Here is an 18,553-nt window from a genome sequence, read left to right on the forward strand (position 1 = left end):
CAGAATAATTTTGGTTCATTTTCAATGCAAACCGTTCAATATCCCAGCAATCCAAGTCTGTGTCCCAACCACTAAAGCTGAAGAAGCTGAAGTTGAATGGTGCTATGAAGACCTACAAGACCTTCTAGAACTTTCATGAAAAGAAGATGCCCTTTTCATCTTAAGGGGCAGGAATGCAAAAGTAGGAATTCGAAAGATAATCCAGGTATCTGGAGCAAAGTTTGATCTTGGAGTACAAAATGAAGCAGGGCAAAGGCTAACAGAGTTTTGCAAAGAGAATGCACTGGTCATAGCACACACCCTCTTCCAACAACACAAGAGATAACTACACATGGACATCACCAAATGGTCAATATAGAAATCAGATTGATTAAATTTTTGCAGTCAAATATGGCAAAACTCTACACAGTAGGCAAAAACAAGACCTTGAGATGACAGTATCTCAGATCATCACCTCCTTATTGCAAAATTCATGCACAAATTGAAGAGAGCAAGGAAAACAACTAGGCCATTTAGATATAACCGAAATCAAATACCTTATAATTATACAGTGGAGACAAGTAGATTCAAGGGATTAGATCTGGGAGACAGAGTACCTGAAGAACTATGGACAGATATTCAAAACACTGTACAGGAGGTGGTGACCAAAATCATCCCCCAAAAAGAGAAATGCAAGAAAGCAAAGTGGTGTCTGAGGAGGCCTTACAAATAGCTGACAAAAGAAGAGAAGCAAAAGGTAAAGAAAATGAAGAAAGATATACCCAGCTGAATTCACAGTTCTAGAGAATAGCAAGGAGCTATTAATAGCCTTTTTAAGTGAACAATGCAAAGAAATAGAGGAAAAAATAGAATGGGAAAGACTAAACATCTCTTCAAAGAAAGTGGAGATACCAAATGAACATTTCATGCAAAGATGGGCACAATAAACGTCAGAATGGTAAAGACCTAACAGAAGCAGAAATGATTAAGAAGTGGCTAGAATACACAGATGAACTGTACTAAAAAGGTTTTAATGACCCAGATAACCATGATGATGTGGTCACTCATCTAGAGCCAAACATCCTGGAGTGTGAAGTCAAGTGGGCATTAGGAAGCATTACATCAAACAAAGCTAGTGGAGATGAAGGAATTCCAGCTATTTCAAATCCTAAAAGATGATTCTATTGAAGTGCTGCACAAAGTGCGCTAGGAAATTTGAAAAACCACAGTGGCCACAAGACTGGAAAAGGTCAGTTTTCATTCCAATTCCAAAGAAAAGCAATGCCAAAGAATGTCCAAATTACCATACAATTGCACTCATTTCAAATGCTAGCAAGAGTATGCTCTAAATCCTTCAAGATAGGCTTCAACAGTATGTGAACTCAGAACTTCCAGCTATACAAGCTGAATTTAGAAAAGGCAGAGGAACCAGAGATCCAATTGCAACATACACTGCAACATAGAAAAAGCAAGGGAATTCCAAAAAAGCATCGGTTTCATTGACTATGCTAAAGCCTTTGACTGTGTAGATCACAACAAACTGTGGAAAATCCTTAGAGACAGGAATACTAGACCACTATGCCTGTCTCCTGAGAACCTGTATGCAGGTCAAGAAGCAACATTTAGAACTGGACATGGAACAACGGACTGGTTCAAAATTGGGAAAGGAATGCATCAAGGCTGTATATAGCCACTCTGCTTATTTAACTTACATGCAGATTACATCATGCGAAAGGCCAGGCTGGATGATTCATAAACTGGAATCAAGACTGCTGGAAGAAATATCAATAATCTCTGATATGCAGATGATACCACTTTAGCAGCAGAAAGCCAAAAGGAACTAAAGAGCCTCTGATGAAGGTGAAAGAAGTGAGTGAAAAACCTTGCTTAAACTCAACATTCAAAAACTAAGATCATGGCATTTGGTCCCATCACCTCATGGCAAATAGATGGGGAAAAAATGGAAACAGCGGCAGACTATTTTCTTGGGCACCAAAATCACTGTGGATAATGACTGCAGCCATGAACTTAAAAGACACTTGCTCCTTGGAAGAAAAACTATGATAAACCTAGACAGTATATTAAAAAGCAAAGACATGTCTTTGCCAACAAAGATTATAGTCAAAGCTATGGTTTTTTCAGTAATCAAGTATGGATGTGAGAGTTGGACCATAAAGAAGGCTGAGCACTGAAGAATTAATGCTTTTGAACTGTGGTGCTGAAGAAGACTCTTGAGAGTCCTTTGGACTGCAATTAGGTCAAACCAGTCAATCCTAAAGGAAATCAACCCTGAATATTCATTGGAAGGACCGATGCTGAAGCTTCAATACTCTGGCCACCTGATGCAAAGAGTTGACTCATTGGAAAAGACCCTATGCTGGGAATGATTGAGGGCACAGGGAAAAAGGGGCAACACAGGATAAGATGGTTGGATGGCACCATCGACTCAATAGACATGAATTTGAGCAAACTCTGGGAAATAGGGAAGGGCAGGGAAGCCTGGCATGTTGCAGCTCAGCGGACATGACTGAATGATTGAACAATAATAACAACATCCTGGTGGCCCCAAACTTTAGGAAAGGTAGAGCATGCCAACCAGATTCTTAAAAGAGCCCTAGTTAAACTGTCTAGGGCCATTCTTCCAGCTGTATGCTACCACTCCATGCACCCATCTTGGTCATGACATAGCCTTTCAGATAAAAGGGGAAAATAGCTCTATGCCCTGGTACCAGTAACACCTGGCTATATTTACCCCCACAGTGACATCTGTAATGCCATTTGAATCCTTAATTTCTCTCTTGACCAACATCCCCTAAGTGGTGTTCCCTATTTTCTTCAAAAAAACAGGAGTGTCTCCAGCAGGAGAGTCCGTGGAACACCTAGACAGTTCACAACGTAGAGTAACCTTCAGCTTTGGAACTGACAGGAAAAACCAGGATCCAGCAATTGCTCTGCAGTAATATGATTTAGCCCAAAGCCTATAAATTAAAAGTAAAAAAAAAAAAATGACACACTATACCTATCCCTAGGTTTGAGGCCCTCCTTAGATGCCATCATCCAGTCTTGAAAATCCATGTTCTGTTCGGGACAACCAACATGTCACAATTCTCAATCACCCTGATTTCTCAGTAAGATGGGCACCTCTGACTGTTATTATTCCCTTGTAGGGGTCCTCATCCCTGAGAACAGAGCCCTATGGTGGCAATCCACCTGCAACGCTCTCTACCTTGAGGACACATACCAAGATGCCTCTCAGCACTTGAGTCCCTTTCCAAACACTCTTATTGCTTCTGGCTTTGGGGCAAGCAGGGTGACAATTTCCACCCAGATATTGAAGGTCCGCCCCATTCCACTATGCTGTGTTCCACTTGTAAGAGAGAAGTTCTATCCCCATTTGGCAAATCCATTTTGTCACCGAGCTTGAAGCCAGTCATGGTGTCTGCATCATATGCAGAAAGAGAGCTTACTTACCTCTTCCCCCTTTTTGGTCAGGGACCTGCTTTCTAGGTTAAGTCACACTTTACACAGATCTGGCCTGAAGTAGCGCCTCCTTGCCTCAATCAGTGTATCACTACCAGAGGATATTCTGCATAGTGGTGCTTACCCTCTTGTTTCTGGCCCTGGGATTAACCTCAAGGTTTGGCAGGAGCTGCCACCAAAGGGACCTCTCTATGTAAATTTCAGCAGCTTTCTAGTGACACTAATGTAACCACAAAAAAGACTGCAAGGACCCTCTGATGTCTACAATCCAAGATTACTTAGCCACTATGATCCCACAAAATCACCAGGCCCTATACTGACCTTAGGACAGGGGAGCACCTGCCTATCTGAAGGAAAAATGTTGTTTTTTTTATTTTAAGCAGTCTGGGCAGATCCAATAAGACACTAAGGGGCTCTTAGAACAGGGCACACACACAAAAAAACGAGATTTGGTCACGACAGCACTTGGCACTTTCTCTCCTTCCTCCCTTGGCTCCTGCCATTTCTGGGTATCTTGATAGGCCTCCGGTTTGGGCCCTGTCTGTTTCAACTGCTCACAAAGTTTAGATGGCTCCAACAGCTTCAGACTAGACTGATGTTACTAAAGTGTGGCTTCCGTGGTAGCTTGGCAGTAAAGAATCTGCCTGCTAATGTAGGACACGTGGGTTCAATCCCTGGGTTGCAAAGATTCCTTGGAGAGGGAAATGGAAATCCACTCCAGTATTCTTGTCTGGAAAATTCCGTGGTTAGAGGAACTTGGTAGGCTACAGTCAATGGGGTCCCAAGAGCGTCAGACATGACTTAGTTACTAAACAAGAGTGGAAGCCGATTTCAGACAGAATATCTTGATTCAGATAAGGTAGACAGAGACTTCTACTCTACTAGCCAGGATAGTGCCCACTCTAAACAAGAAGTAGTTACAGAAGAGACCTCCTTATGGGAGGTCCCTATAAGGAACATGGAAATGACAAACTACCACCAGTCAAAAGCATTAAGGAGAGGCCAAAAAAAGGAAGGAGATACCAGCTCATAATATATCCTCACAACCTCCCAGAAACCATTCTGCTGGAATCCATCTTGGCTAAGTCACACGCATAACACCAGGAAGGACCCAAATATGGCAAAAGTAAGATGAGTGGCCAGAGACAACCTGGAAACTAATCCCATCACCATAAAACCTGAGACAAATGCCACATGGCAGAGCAGTCCTCCTGGGTTCCCTTATCCCACTGCTCTCCACCTGGGCATCCCTTCCCAATAGTCTTTTGCTTTGTCAATAAGTGTGTCTCCTCAGATATTTCTGGGTGTTAGACAAGAACTCACTCTTGGGTCCTAGAAGGCATCTCGCTTCTAGTAACATAAGCTCTGAGTGCTCAGATACATGGATGTGTTTTTGCAGATGCTGTTGCTAACTAACTCTCCTTCCCTCCTCTTTTTGGTTTCTATATTCTCAGCTGTGTTTGGGCAGTAACATTCTCAGGGAAAGCAGGATTCAGAAAATGAAATATGACCGATCAACGACAAGTAAGCTAAGAGTTACCCCTTTGCTAAGGAGTAAACATGACCAAGTGCTCGCAAATAAGATGTAAGAGAAATTGTCCTGGGTTTCTCCTGAGCAGGACTTTTCTCCCTGATATAAAGAGTGAGAAATCTTTTCTTCTCACTTTGGATGAATTGCATAGCAAGTGACACCTAGAGCTGAAGCAGCCCTCCTGCAACCAGGAAGCATCGAGCTAAATGATGAAAACTCACTATTGAAGATGGTAGAGTGGAGAGGTAAATAAAGAGTCCAAGTTCTTAGTGATACTATGTGACTGTATCTCACTTAGAATCACCTACTTCCAGATTACTTTGTATAAGATTTATTTTTCTCACTAAGCCAGTACTAGTTAATTATTATTGTACTTGAAACTGCAAGTATTCTACATGATGATTCATCATAACATGATGAGCAAAATCAGACTTAGGAAAGGTTGAAGAAGTCATTTGTACGAGAAAAGTACTGTTTTTACATCTTTGCACACAACCATGATTCCTCTCTCTTTCCACAACATAGCAGAAACACATATCAGAGATTCCCTTGTTTTAAAATTACTGATGTGTGCATTACTCTCTTCCCTATTGGACTGTGAGCCCCTAGAAGGTGAAGGCTGTGTTATAACTCTTTTGGAATCCCCTCCAGCCCTAATGTAATGCTTTGCACGTGCTAACTCAGTAAGTGTTGAATTGAGTGAACTGAAGTTTGAGGTCTATAGCTGAGTGATTTATGAAGAATGGGATAATGTGTGAGTTGAATGAGGTTCTCCAGAGCGATAAAAATGTCAGGAGGATTAAACATGTCTTCAAAAGAACTCTATGAAATGAATGTCAAGAGATCTTCTGAAATTGGTCTTTGAACCATCACCATGATCCCATCAACACTTGAATTATTAAGTTGAGGTAGAATAATCACACTAGAAAATCCTTGTAACTTTTCATTTGCTTCAGTGCTAAACATTTGGTATTCCTCATTAGTTCACTAAAATGGTTATTTTATTTATTTGGATTGTGATTCTTTTTTCAATGTTGTCTACTACCTTAAATGACCATGTGAAACAACTGACTGCCCCTCTATCTCTCTCACCTCAGCAACAGAAACATCACATCAGTTTGGCTCACTTTCCCAGCAAGGACAGTCATGTGCGCTGATAATGGAGTTAAAAATAACTCTCTCTATTTGGAATTCAGGATGGGTAGGGGACGCATCAGCTTCCAAGACCACAGCCTTTCAGAACTGTCAACTGCCACTCAAATGACAGCATAGCTGCAAAGCATTTCAATAGCAAATATTTTCCCTGCCTAGAAGGATTCAAGGGTAGAAGGAAATCCACTAATAGTGACATAAACTCAAGGGGTGTCCTTTGTTAAAGTTAAATAACTCTCATTTAACATTATTATTATGTAATTGTACATAGAGCTCTAAGGTGTCTTAGGAGGTTTTATAGTCATGTAGCCTCTGACTCTCAGGAGGTCAGTGTCTGCACCACCCATCACAGAGTATTAGCTATTCAATTTTTAAAGGTTGCCAGACAGGGGGATTTCACTAACATTGAACAGAACCTGACCTGGTGTTAATTAGCAATAGAATAAAGTAGCTATTTCATCTCATCTGTTAAACTCTATGATACTGAAATAAACAGTGTATCTATCTGAAAGTGGAGACATGAGGAGTCATTTTAGACGAGCCTAAAAGTTTTAACGTTATCACTAAAAAAAAATTAACAGCCCATGCACAACAGATTCCTAGACTTTATTCACTTTTGACCAGTTTTATTGTAAATCCTTAAAAAGACTGATTTCAATCATAAGCCTGCCACCACCCATCCAGCCTATTCTTGGCAATTCTATCGACATGAACCACAGTCATTTTTCAGAAGACTCTACTGTCTTATTTTATACTGTAGTGTGCTGAAGTGTGGCTCCTTGCTTTTACTATAAGGTAAAGCATATAGTTCTCATGTCTCAGAAAACTAGTTTTCACTTTCATGTGGTCTTTTAACCAGATAAGGATAAATCTGAAAAAAATAGGCAATATCTGTGTACACACTGAAATCTACAAGATATTGTTGGGAGAAATTTAAATGATCTTTAAAAATGATCTTTAACTAGTTGAAAGCCTCAATACTGTTAAGATATTATTAACAGTTCCCTCCAAATAGATACACAGATTCAATGCCATCTTAATCAAAATCCAAGAAAAAATTTTTGTTTTAGAAATTGATGTGTGGATTCTAATATTTCTAAGGAAAATCAAAGGACAAAACATCTTTGAAAAAGAATAAAAAGTTGGAGGATTAATGTTACTGGATGTTAAGACTTAAATTCTTAAATGACAGTAATTTGGGAAATGTGGTATTGGTATCAGGACTGACAAAATAACAGTGAATGAGAGAGCAGGGAATCCAGAAATAAATCCATATATATTTAGACAACTGATTTTTAACAAGGTTCAGAGATAACTTGATAGAGAAAGGATTTTTTAAAATAATGAGCCAACAAATATAGTTCTGTATGAAGATGATAAAGATGAAGACAAAGAAGAAGAAAGAGCTTCAATCCAAAGTTCATATTGTTTACAAAAAAATTAATCAAACATTTAATAAGTGTGGAAACTTAAAAAATGAAATTTCTAGAGGGAAACAAAGGAGAAAAATATTTGCTACCTGAGTTTGGCAAAGACTTCTTTGAAGACATGAACATGACACTTAGATGAACACATACAAGGGAACAGCTGCTTCTGCTGGGGTGGTCCTGTGAAATAAAGGAAAGGGACTGCCTGTGGGATAAAGGGAGAAAGGGCTTCAAGCCAAAAAAGCAAGCAGTGCAAAGTTAGGATGAGTGACAGGGCACTCATCGAGTTCAGACCAGAGTTTTGCAGAAGTTCCTGAGAGAGAAGACAGGAAAGGTTAGGGCCAGATTGTGAATTCTCAGCTAAAAGAGTGTCTTTATCCTGTGGGCAAGGGGACCTACAGAATGATCTTAATCAGGTGAGTAAAATGATCAGCTTCATATCCTGAAGAGAGGAATTTGTCGGTGACAGGGTCAAAGACAGAATGTAAGGAAGAGACTAGTTAAGGGCAGTTTCCATGCTCCAGACAAGAGATGGCATGAGAGATGGCAAGGGAGTAAGCCAGGTCAGTAACTGTGATCAAGTAGAGTTCACAGTCCACAACACATGTTGAAGGCAGAATGGAAGATTGACTGGATGTGAAGAATAATGGGTTGGAGGAGGGGAGCACCTGCTGAGCAAGTAAAGAGAATACTAAGGTGTTTCATTGGTTCGTTTTGGTTTTTTGGTAACTATATGAATGGAGATGTGCATGTGTGCTAAGTCGCTTCAGTCATGTCTGACTCTTTGCAACCCTATGGACTATATATAGCCTGCCAGGCTCCTCTGTCCATGGGATTCTCCAGGCAAGAATATGGAGTGGGTTGCATCCCTTCTCCAGGGGAATCTTCCAGACCCAGGGATACTGTTTATTAATTTAGGAAAAATAATAGAGTGGGGAGTACTTTGTTACAGAGTTTGGGGAGAATTTTAAACCCTTTGAGAACTGTTGAGTCAAATAAGGTATAATAGCTCCACACTATTATTTTTTCAGGCCTCTAGCTTTCTGATTTGATACTACAGAAAACTTAATTATATCAAAGTCAACAAAGTCTAGTGTAAAGGAAGCCCAGTGGAGGAAAGTCACTCCAAGGGAAGAATCACCTAAGGCATCACAGAGAGTCTGAAAGGCAAAACACAGACTGGAAGAAGTTGACAATTCATCTGTCTAATCAAGGACTCACATTCAGAATAATCATGGTGTCATGGAGAGGGATTTATTTTATAGTCACTCTATTTGGGGGAAGGTTTTTTGGAAGCATTTTATGCTGGATCCTATTTCACCTTTGATGTTTGTAAACCCATCGTGGTACTGCTGGATCAACAACTGCCTTGCGGCAACTTGGCTCACACTACCTGTGCCATTGCTGAAGGTAATGCATTTGTCAAATGCATCACCTGTTATAATCACTTTTATAATAGTGATTTGCTTTTATAAAAGCATTTGTTTCTGGAGAAAGACGTTTTATCACCATGAATCACTGGGCAAGAGTGGACTGAATATTCCTGTGGAATTATCTGATGAGATATAGCTATTTCAGATTAGAAAAAATTTACCTCAAAGCCAGTCTGAAATGCATCCCTGGATTTGATTGGGCCATGCAGGCTGGTGCTTATATCTTCATTCATAGGAAATGGAAGGATGACAAGAGTTATTTTAAGACATGATTTATTATTTCTGTGATATTGGTGAATCACTTCAGCTCCTCATATTTCCAGAAGAGACTGATCTCATAGAAAATAACACAGCTTGAAAAAATAAATTTGTTGGAAAGACTGGACTTCAGAAATATCCGTTCCGTTCCATTGCTCAGTCGTGTCCGACTCTATGCGACCCTGTGGACTGTAGCCTACCAGGCTTCTCTGTCCATGGGATTCTCCAGGCAAGAATACTGGAGTGGGTTACCATTTCCTTCTCCAAGGGATCTTCCCGACCCAGGGATCAAACAAACCCGGGTCTCCCACATTGGAGGCAGACGCTTTAACCTCTGAGCCACCAGGGAATCCAAAAACTATAGCTTTACTTTTGAAGTAGACCATCTAAGAACCTGGATGCTGCCCATGACATCAAAGTGACATAACCTCACAACATTCCTCAGAGAGGCACTTCCTCCTCAGGGACTTTCTCAAGGAAATCCACTTCCACATCCATTGATACCCAATGGATACCCTCCCCGCATCCAACGAGGACCTCCAGTTCTGGTGCCAAAAATGGTGGGAGGAGAAAGAAGAAAGCTGTGCTCCTTCTACTGAGGAGAAAAGACATTTAACTTTATGAGACAGACTGCCATTTCACCTTGCAAGTCTGAGCCCAGGGTGCTTGTGGTCAAATTGTTCTCCTACTGTACTGGACCCTGCTCAGTCCTGCAATGTACCTGCTCATCTATTTGTACAGTTTGTCCAGTGATATTTTATAATTATCATCACCTCTCTGTTGCAGGAGAGAATATTTGGTGGACCAGAAGTCATCAGACTTGCATGTTATCAGTTTTTAGACAAACAGCCACGTTTAAGTGCAAAGAAAAATGAGTAAGATTCTAAGGTTCACAGTGTAAAAGCTTAGGGATATTTTGGAAATGTTTTAAGCCTTTGTAAACTGAGATGCATTTTTGCATGACTATGTCAAATATTTCTCAATATTATTGTTATTTGTTACAAATATTTTCCCTTAATTTAGTGGAAAAATATTGCTATATACATGGTATTATTTTTTTATATGTCTAAATGTAATTTCAACACTGTAGCAGGGAGCAATCACTGTGAAGTAATACAGGCCAGAGTATTAGTAAACAACGAGAGTATTAGTAACCATGTCTGTTAGCAGACATGGTACACACAAGACTGTGTTAAAGGCCCAATCATACTTCCCAACAACTCCTAGACAAGAGGCAGATTCAGGGCTCCAGTGAACCAGCCAGATCAATTGCTGGCACTTAACCATGGAGGTGAAGGCCCTTCCTCTTGACTCTTCTTGGCATTGTCCCCACATTCCTTTCTATGCCCCTCAAACCCTTGCATTCTGCCTTAATATCAGAAAACAAACACTTTGTCTTTAAGCTGAACAAAATTCTGATAGGAAGCCCTTCATTGTTCATAAAATCTTTGCATCTAGCCTTGCACTGAGCTAGATGTCAGAAGACCACCTGGGTCATGAGGAAAATAAAACCTAGATGAGACACACATAGCAACCACCGGCTCTCAACTCAGAAACCTTAATTTGAACTTTTCAAGCTAGAAATTCATACAGTTTGGTTCTTTGCTTCTGCATAATCCTGCCTGCTAGGTGCTAGTTTCTTTACAGCCTGTTGTCAGGTGTTGCTTTTTTGCATTTATCATGGAGAAGGCAATGGCAAGCCACTCCAGTACTCTTGCCTGGAAAATCCCATGGATGGAGGAGCCTGGTGGGCTGCAGTCCGTGGGGTCGCTAAGGGTCGGACATGACTGAGCGACTTCACTTTCACTTTTCACCTTCACACATTGGAGAAGGAAATGGCAACCCACTCCAGTGTTCTTGCCTGGAGAATCCCAGGGCCGGGGGAGCCTGGTGGGCTGCCGTCAGTGGGGTCACACAGAGTCGGACACGACTGAAGCGACTTAGCAGCAGCAGCAGCAGCAGATGCTAGTTTCTTTACAGCCTGTTGTCAGGTGTTGCTTTTTTGCATTAAAAATGGTATTTATCAAGCCACTACCTTTTTAAAGGAAAGCATAGAAGAATGTTCTGGTACTGCCATCAGAAACTCTCTTTTGCAGTTGCATCTTGGTTGAACTATTTAAAATCTGCCACAAAAAAGTAAGGTCATTATATTTTCTACACATGCCTGGGTGTCTAATTTCTGCCATTAAAACAGCAATAATAACATGCTCGCAGAATAGGCCCTATGGTTTAACTTATATTATTCTATTCTTATAGTTTTGACAAATTTATTCTTAAAACCAAAGTGGAGCCCTTTTTTATGACAGTGAGAGATCTCTTAGTTCCAAAGACTTCTTTCATTAGTAAAATTGAAACCCACTTTTGACCAATAGTAATTTTCAGGCAAACAGCCATTTGAGGCGATGGAAAATCCAACCAAAAGCACCAGTTCCTTCAGAGGCAAAGAAACCTGTGGGCATTGTTTCTACTCCACTGGAGTCCTGCAACTACTTTTCTTTTTAATCATAATAGGAATGTGAGTCAGAGCAGCAGAAAATATGGGGCAGTTAAAAAGTCTTTAGCTCTTAAGCAAACTTGTCCGCTTACTCCTACCGTGAACCAGTCTAAAATGCTGTTTCTTGCTGTGTATACTCTTGGCAAGAATACCTTCTCATTAATTACATCACGTTTTTACTAAACAATGACTTCCACCCTACAGCTTCCCTTGGGTCTCAGCAATAAAGAATCCACCTGCAATGCAGGAGACGTGGGCTCGATCCCTAGGTCTGGAAGATTCCCTGGAAATAGAAATGGCAACTCACTCCAGTATTCTTGCCTGGAGAATCCCATGGACAGAGGAGCCTGGCAGGTTACATTCCATGCGGTTGCAAAGAGTGGGACACAACTGAACACACATACACATGACTTCCACCCTATGGAGGACACAGGTTTCGCTGTGGGATGGACTTACCGTGCAGACTATTCCAGAGAGTCCTGATTCTGGTAGCACTCTATTGGCACACCATTTTTACTGGAAGAATACTAACTAGTGCCCCTAGTGAAATGGACCCACCTATATATAACTCTTCCCCCAATGCTGTTTTTAATTCTGATGGGGGCTAGGAAGTAGTTATTATGCACATCTGCTCCAAATCCAGCTATTTAACTTTCCTGGTTTTTAAGGTGGTTATTTTTAAGTTTTTTTTTTTAACTTAATAAAAGAGATTTCTAATTTAGGTCTCACTCAGACTTCTTTTAGTTATATTTAGAAACAAGAAATAGTTTAACCATCAGCATTGCATTTGTCCTGGGTCAGAGAGAAAAGTCCGGTGTTCTATCCCACAGGTGTTTATAAAGTAACCCATTCACATTCCCTCCATCTTCTCATGGCTATTACCTTCAGTTTGACTTTAATGTCATATCCTCGTTAACCTTCTGAAGTCTAAAAAAGGAGAACTCTTTTTTTTCCTTTTTAAAACACATTTTATTTTGATTATTAAAAAACATCTTTAAGATAACATGCAAACTTTTTACCTACCCAGAATTAATAAGCATTATACTTGCTCTAAGAGTTATAAAGGATAACTTTGGATAACTTCAAAACAAAAAAAAATATTTTTTTGGTGTGGGTTGGTTTTTTCTTTTTCGATAAGGCTCCTTTAAAATTGTAATTATTTGTGTTTTCTACAAATAATTATAATTATTTGAGTTTTTCTTCTTTTATTAAAAAAAATTCAAAGAAATATGCACTCCATGATTTGGAATCTAAAATTAATAACAAAGTATAAAATAGAGGTTAATATCAATACTTTGGTCACCTGATGCAAAAAACCAACTCACTGGAAAAGACCCTGTTGCTGGGAAAGATGGAAGGCAGGAGAAGGGGATGTGAGAGGATGAGACAGTTGGATGGCATCATCAACTCAATGGACATGAGTTTGAGCAGGCTCTGGGAGATAGTGAAGAACGGGGAAGCCTGGCATGCTGCAGTCCATAGGGTCGCAGAGTCAGACCCGACTTAGCCACTGAACAACAACAGAGGTTAATGCAGTTTCAATACCGTGCCTGTCCTCAGGGGTGATCCTCTCCCCACCTCCCACTGTGACTCTGGACTCAGCAGCTGCTTGTCTGGCCACATCTGGAATCTCACCTCAATGATAAACTCAAGGGATGTTGAAATGTTTACAGTGCTGTATGTCCCATTAATACACCTTTACCACTCAGAAATGTTTGAAATACAGCAAGTGTAGCTTAAAAAAAAAAGATGTATTTAGATGACACTGAAACAAAATCCATATAAGAAAAGATAATCCTACTTCAACCGAAATTAAAGACTCTGGTCTATGACAAACATAGCAAGAGACAAGCAAGAAACCAGAAGAAAGTGTTTTCAAGTTATAAATCTGATAAAGGAATTATATCCAGAATACAGAACTGTTAAACTCACTATTCAGTTCAGTTCAGTTCAGTTCAGTCGCTCAGTCGTGTCCGACTCTCCGCGACCCCATGAATCCTAAAAAGGCAAAAAAATTTGGACACTTCATCAGAGAAGATACATGGAGAGCAAAGCTCAATTATTAAAGAAATTCATTTTAAAGCTACTCTGTAATACCCCCTAGGAACCTACTAGAATGATTAAAATGAAAAAGATTGGCCTTACCAAGTTTTGGCAAGGATACAGAGGAACTCACCTTAAGCCAGACATGTGAAGTCAAGCGGGCCTTAGGAAACATCACTATAAACAAAGCTAGTGGAGGTGATGGAATTCCAGTTGAGCTATTTCAAATACTAAAAGATGATGCTGTTAAAGTGCTATACTCAATATGCCAGCAAATCTGGAAAACTCAGCATTGGCCACAGGACTGAAAAAGGTCAGTTCTCACTTCAATCCCAAAGAAAGGCAATGCCAAAGAATGTTCAAACAACTGCACAATTGCACTCATCTCACATGCTAGTAAAGTAATGCTCAAAATTCTCCAAGTCAGGCTTCAACAGAATGTGAGCTACCACATGTTCAAGCAGGTTTTAGAAAAGGCAGAGGAACCAGAGATCAAATTGCCAACATCTGTTGGATCATCAGAAAAAGCAACAGAGTTCCAGAAAAACATCTACTTCTGCTTTATTGACTACGCCAAGGTTTCTGACTGTATGGATCACAACAAACTGTGGAAAATTCTTAAAGAGATGGGAATATCAGACACCTTGCCTGCCTCCTAAGAAATGTGTATGCAGGTCAAGAAGCAACAGTTAGAACTGGACATGGAAAAACAGACTGGTTCCAAATCGGGAAAGGAGTATGTTAAGGTTGTCTATCGTTAGCCTGTTTATTTAACTTATATGGAGACTACATCATATAAGCAAAATGCCAGGCTGGATGAAACACAAGCTGGAATCAAGATTGCTGGGAGAAATATCAATAACCTCAGAAATGTAGATGACACCACCCTTATGACAGGAAGCAAGGAGAAACTAAAGAGTCTCTTAATGAAAGTGAAAGAGGAGAGTGAAAAAGTAAACTTAAAACTCAATGCTCAGAAAACTCAGATCATGGCATCCAGTTCGATCACTTAGAAACAATGGAAACAGGGACAGACTATTTTGCGGGGGGGCTCCAAAATCACTGTAGATGGTGACTGAAGCCATGAAATTAAAAGATGCTTGCTCCTTGGAAGAAAAGCTATAACAAACCCAGACAGCATATTAAAAAGCAGAAACATTACTCTCCCAACAAAGGTCAGTCTAGTCAAAGATACAGTTTTCCGGTAATCATGTATGGATGTGAGAGTTGGACTATAAAGAAAGATGAGTGCCAAAGAATTGATGCTTTTGAACTGTGGTGTTGGAGAAGACTCATGAGAGTCCCTTGGACTGCAAGGAGATCCAACCAGTCTATCCTAAAGGAAACCAGTCCTGAATATTCACTGAAAGGACTGATGCTGAAGATGAAGCTCCAAGACTTTGGCCACCTGATGGGAAGAACTGACTCATTGGAAAAGACCCTGATGCTGGGAAAGATTGAAGGCAGGAGAAGGGGCCGACACAGGATGAAATGGCTGGATGGCATCACTGACTCAACGGACATAAGTTTGAGCAAGCTCTGGGAGCTGGTGATGGACAGGGAAACCTGGTGTGCTGCAGTTCATGGGGTTGCAGAGTCGGACACGACAATGGGACTGAACTCAACTAACGGAGGAACTAGAACTCTTATGTACTGCTATTGGCAATGTTAGGTAGTACAACCACTTTTAAAAATAGTTTTGAAGTTTCTAGAAAAAAATACATCCACCATATTTATCTAGCCATTCCATTCCTAAGTATTTAAAGAAAAATTAAAGTATATATTTATACAAAGATTTGTGCAAAATGTTCATAGAAGCATTATTTGTAAAAACCTAAACTAGATAAAATCCAAACATTCAACAGAAGAACAATTTTCTGTATATCTACACAATAAAATATTACTCAGCAATACATATTGATAAATAAATAATTGTGAATGAATATCCCAATTATGTCATGCATAAGGAAGCAGAAAATAAGATTATATACCATACGAATCCTTTCATATAAAATAAAAATTAACTTACAAAGACTGAAACCAGATTAGCAGCTGCCTGGGGAGAAGGTCTTGGGCTTCCCAGGTGGCGCTAGTGCTAAAGAACCTGCCTGCCAATGCAGTAGAAGTAAGAGACACGAGTTCGATCCCTGGGTCAAGAAGATCCCCTGAAGAAGGGCAAGGCAACCCACTCCAGTATTCTTATCTGGAGAATCCCATGGACAGAGGAGCCTTGTGGGCTACAGTCCATAGGGTCGAACAGAGTCAGACATGACCGAAGCAGGGTACAACTTAGCAGGACATGACTAGGCAGGAGAGAAGGTCAGGATAGGCAGGAGAGAGGCTTCAGTCACTGAGAAAATTTGGGGATTCATTGATATGTTAATTTATCTTCATGAGAATAATTCTTTAGATGTATACATATGTCAAAATAGCAAATTGCATACGAGAATATATACCATTTATTCTATGTAAATTAAAAATTTAACTAGTTTTAAAAATCAGTTAGATCTTGTCACAAGTTTTATATGTGCAGTTAACTAAGTTTCCACTGAACTGAGTCAGCAGCAATGCACTTACCTTAAAAAAAATTTTTTTAAACTGAAAACATGAAGAGGAATAGGCTAGTTGGCAGTCTGTAAGTAAATAAATGCATGGGAATGCTCACTCAGTCATGTCCAATTCTTTGCAACCCCACAAACTGTAGCCCTCAGGCTCCTCGATCCATTGGATTTCCCAGGCAAGAATATTGGAATGGGTTTCCATTTCCTTCTCCAGGAGATCTTCTCAACCCAGGGATCGAACCCACATCTCCTGCATTGGCAGGAGGATTCTTTACCACTGAGCTACCTGGGGAAGTCCACGGACTGAATAAATGGAATGAATCCCAAATATACTCCTTCCTGGCATATTCCACTTGAAAGCAAAGTGCAGCAGAAAGAGTGCTATGTAGAGTCTTGCCTTTACCAGTACCACTTATCTAGCTTTGAGAAAGATAACTGACATTTCTTAAACATAGTTTCTTTATCTCAGGATAGCAACAATATCTATTCTGGCATCTGCAGGTTTCTGGTGATGATCAAAAGTGATAACTCCATAAAACATATTAGAAACTGAAATATGCATAAACGTAAATAGTGTAAACTGCAAAACCAATTTACCAGTGTATCAATGTAAGGAAATGCAGTATGAGCACATTAGAAAATGGATTTATTTTCTTCCATTACTATTTTCAAAAGCATTTGTCAAATCTTTTTTTTTCTTTTCTAAATGTTATCTCTTAGATGCCTTAAATATTTCAGTCTCGGGAATTTTTCAAGGTGTAAAACTATTAGTTTAAGTAAAATTTCCATTGTCATTTGACTTAAACCCTGCTCTTCCCCCTCACACTTCAGGCCTGGAGGGCATGTAAGCCAGCAAGGCAAGTGAAATCAAGCAGGACCCTGTGGGGTTCCTGGGCACAAAAGTTTTTCTGTGTCCCCCATTTCTTTGTTAGCAGGAAATAGGCTTAATTTAGCCTCCAGGATCTTCCCTAAATTACAAAAATGAAAGTGTAAGTCACTCAGTCCTGTCCGACTCATTGCGACCCCATGGACTATACAGACCATAGAATTTTCTAGGCCAGAATACTGGCGTGGGTAGCCTTTCCCTTCTCCAGGGGATCTTCCCAACCCAGGGATCGAATCCAGGTCTCCCTCATTGCAGGCAGATTCTTTACCAGCTGAGCCACAAGGGAAGCCCCAAAATTACAAAAGGGAGATTCAAACAGTTGCTAATCAGGGTGGAGAGGGGACAGGGAGACAAGGGAGGAACAGTCAGGAAACAATAGTGCAGCATTAGGGCAGGGTACAGGCTCCCCCTCAAGGAATTTACATAAGAATATCTTTGAGCTCTTTTGCAGTTTGTTTCCCAGGTGGTGCTAGTGGTTAGAAAAAAAAAAAAAGCTGCCTGTCAATGCAGGAGACTTAAGAGACGCTGGTTTAATCCCTCGGTCCAGAAGATCCCCAGGAGAAGGAAATGGGAACCCACCCCAGTATTCTTGCCTGGAAAACTTAACACACATGCAGTTACTGTAACCCCTATTAGGTGAGAGAAGTTAACTGTGTGCTATCCACAAGCACATAGGCCCCAGACTGGTTGGAACCAGAAGGTTAATAATGCTGATTCCCATTTAACTCACCCCCAACCAAGTAGAAGAAAGTCCACCAGCTGAACATTGCCTTCTTTGAACCATTGTTATAGAACTCCTCACTACCCTCTCCAGATCAGGACACACAGTTTCCAGGCGATTAGCCTACTGCAGCCCCCCTTTGCAAGACAAAGCAATCAAGCAAATCTTTTCTATTTCACCCAAAAGTCTGTCTCCAAGATTCAATTTGGTACTGGAATAAAGAGACCAAACTTCAGCTACATAAGGGTAATGAAAGGTTGCCTCACTGTTAGTCTGAATCATCTTTTCCACCTGAAAGTTCCCTGTCCTGTAACTCCACAGCGGCAAGCACCGCGTTGACCAATTCTAACTTTAATGGTTCTAATTTGTCTTTGGAGTTCTCTGTAACATGACCGAATGCCACTTTTCTCCTGGAGTCGCTGTGACTTTGTAGAAGAACCACTCACCTGTGCCCTCCCACAGTCGACTTTCTCCTCCTAGGCGACAACTTCCTCCGGGCTGGCTCGTCCCTCAGCATCTGCCTTCTCTAGAGTTGATACTGACCGTCCATTTCGGCCTCGCATGTGGGCTTCCTTTTAAGAGAACTCA

The 18,553-nt window shown here is 40.5% G+C and overlaps 1 pseudogene; it reads left to right on the forward strand.

Moving 5' to 3' along the window:
• Positions 1-8,803: 8,803 nt before the first annotated feature.
• LOC129538490 (lysocardiolipin acyltransferase 1-like) lies at positions 8,804-10,139 on the forward strand (annotated as a pseudogene).
• Positions 10,140-18,553: the final 8,414 nt, after the last annotated feature.

Source organism: Moschus berezovskii, chromosome 2 (assembly GCF_049115385.1).
Source record: "Moschus berezovskii isolate FMDL1 chromosome 2, NW_MosBer_1.0, whole genome shotgun sequence".
Classification (NCBI taxonomy): Eukaryota; Metazoa; Chordata; class Mammalia; order Artiodactyla; family Moschidae; genus Moschus; species Moschus berezovskii.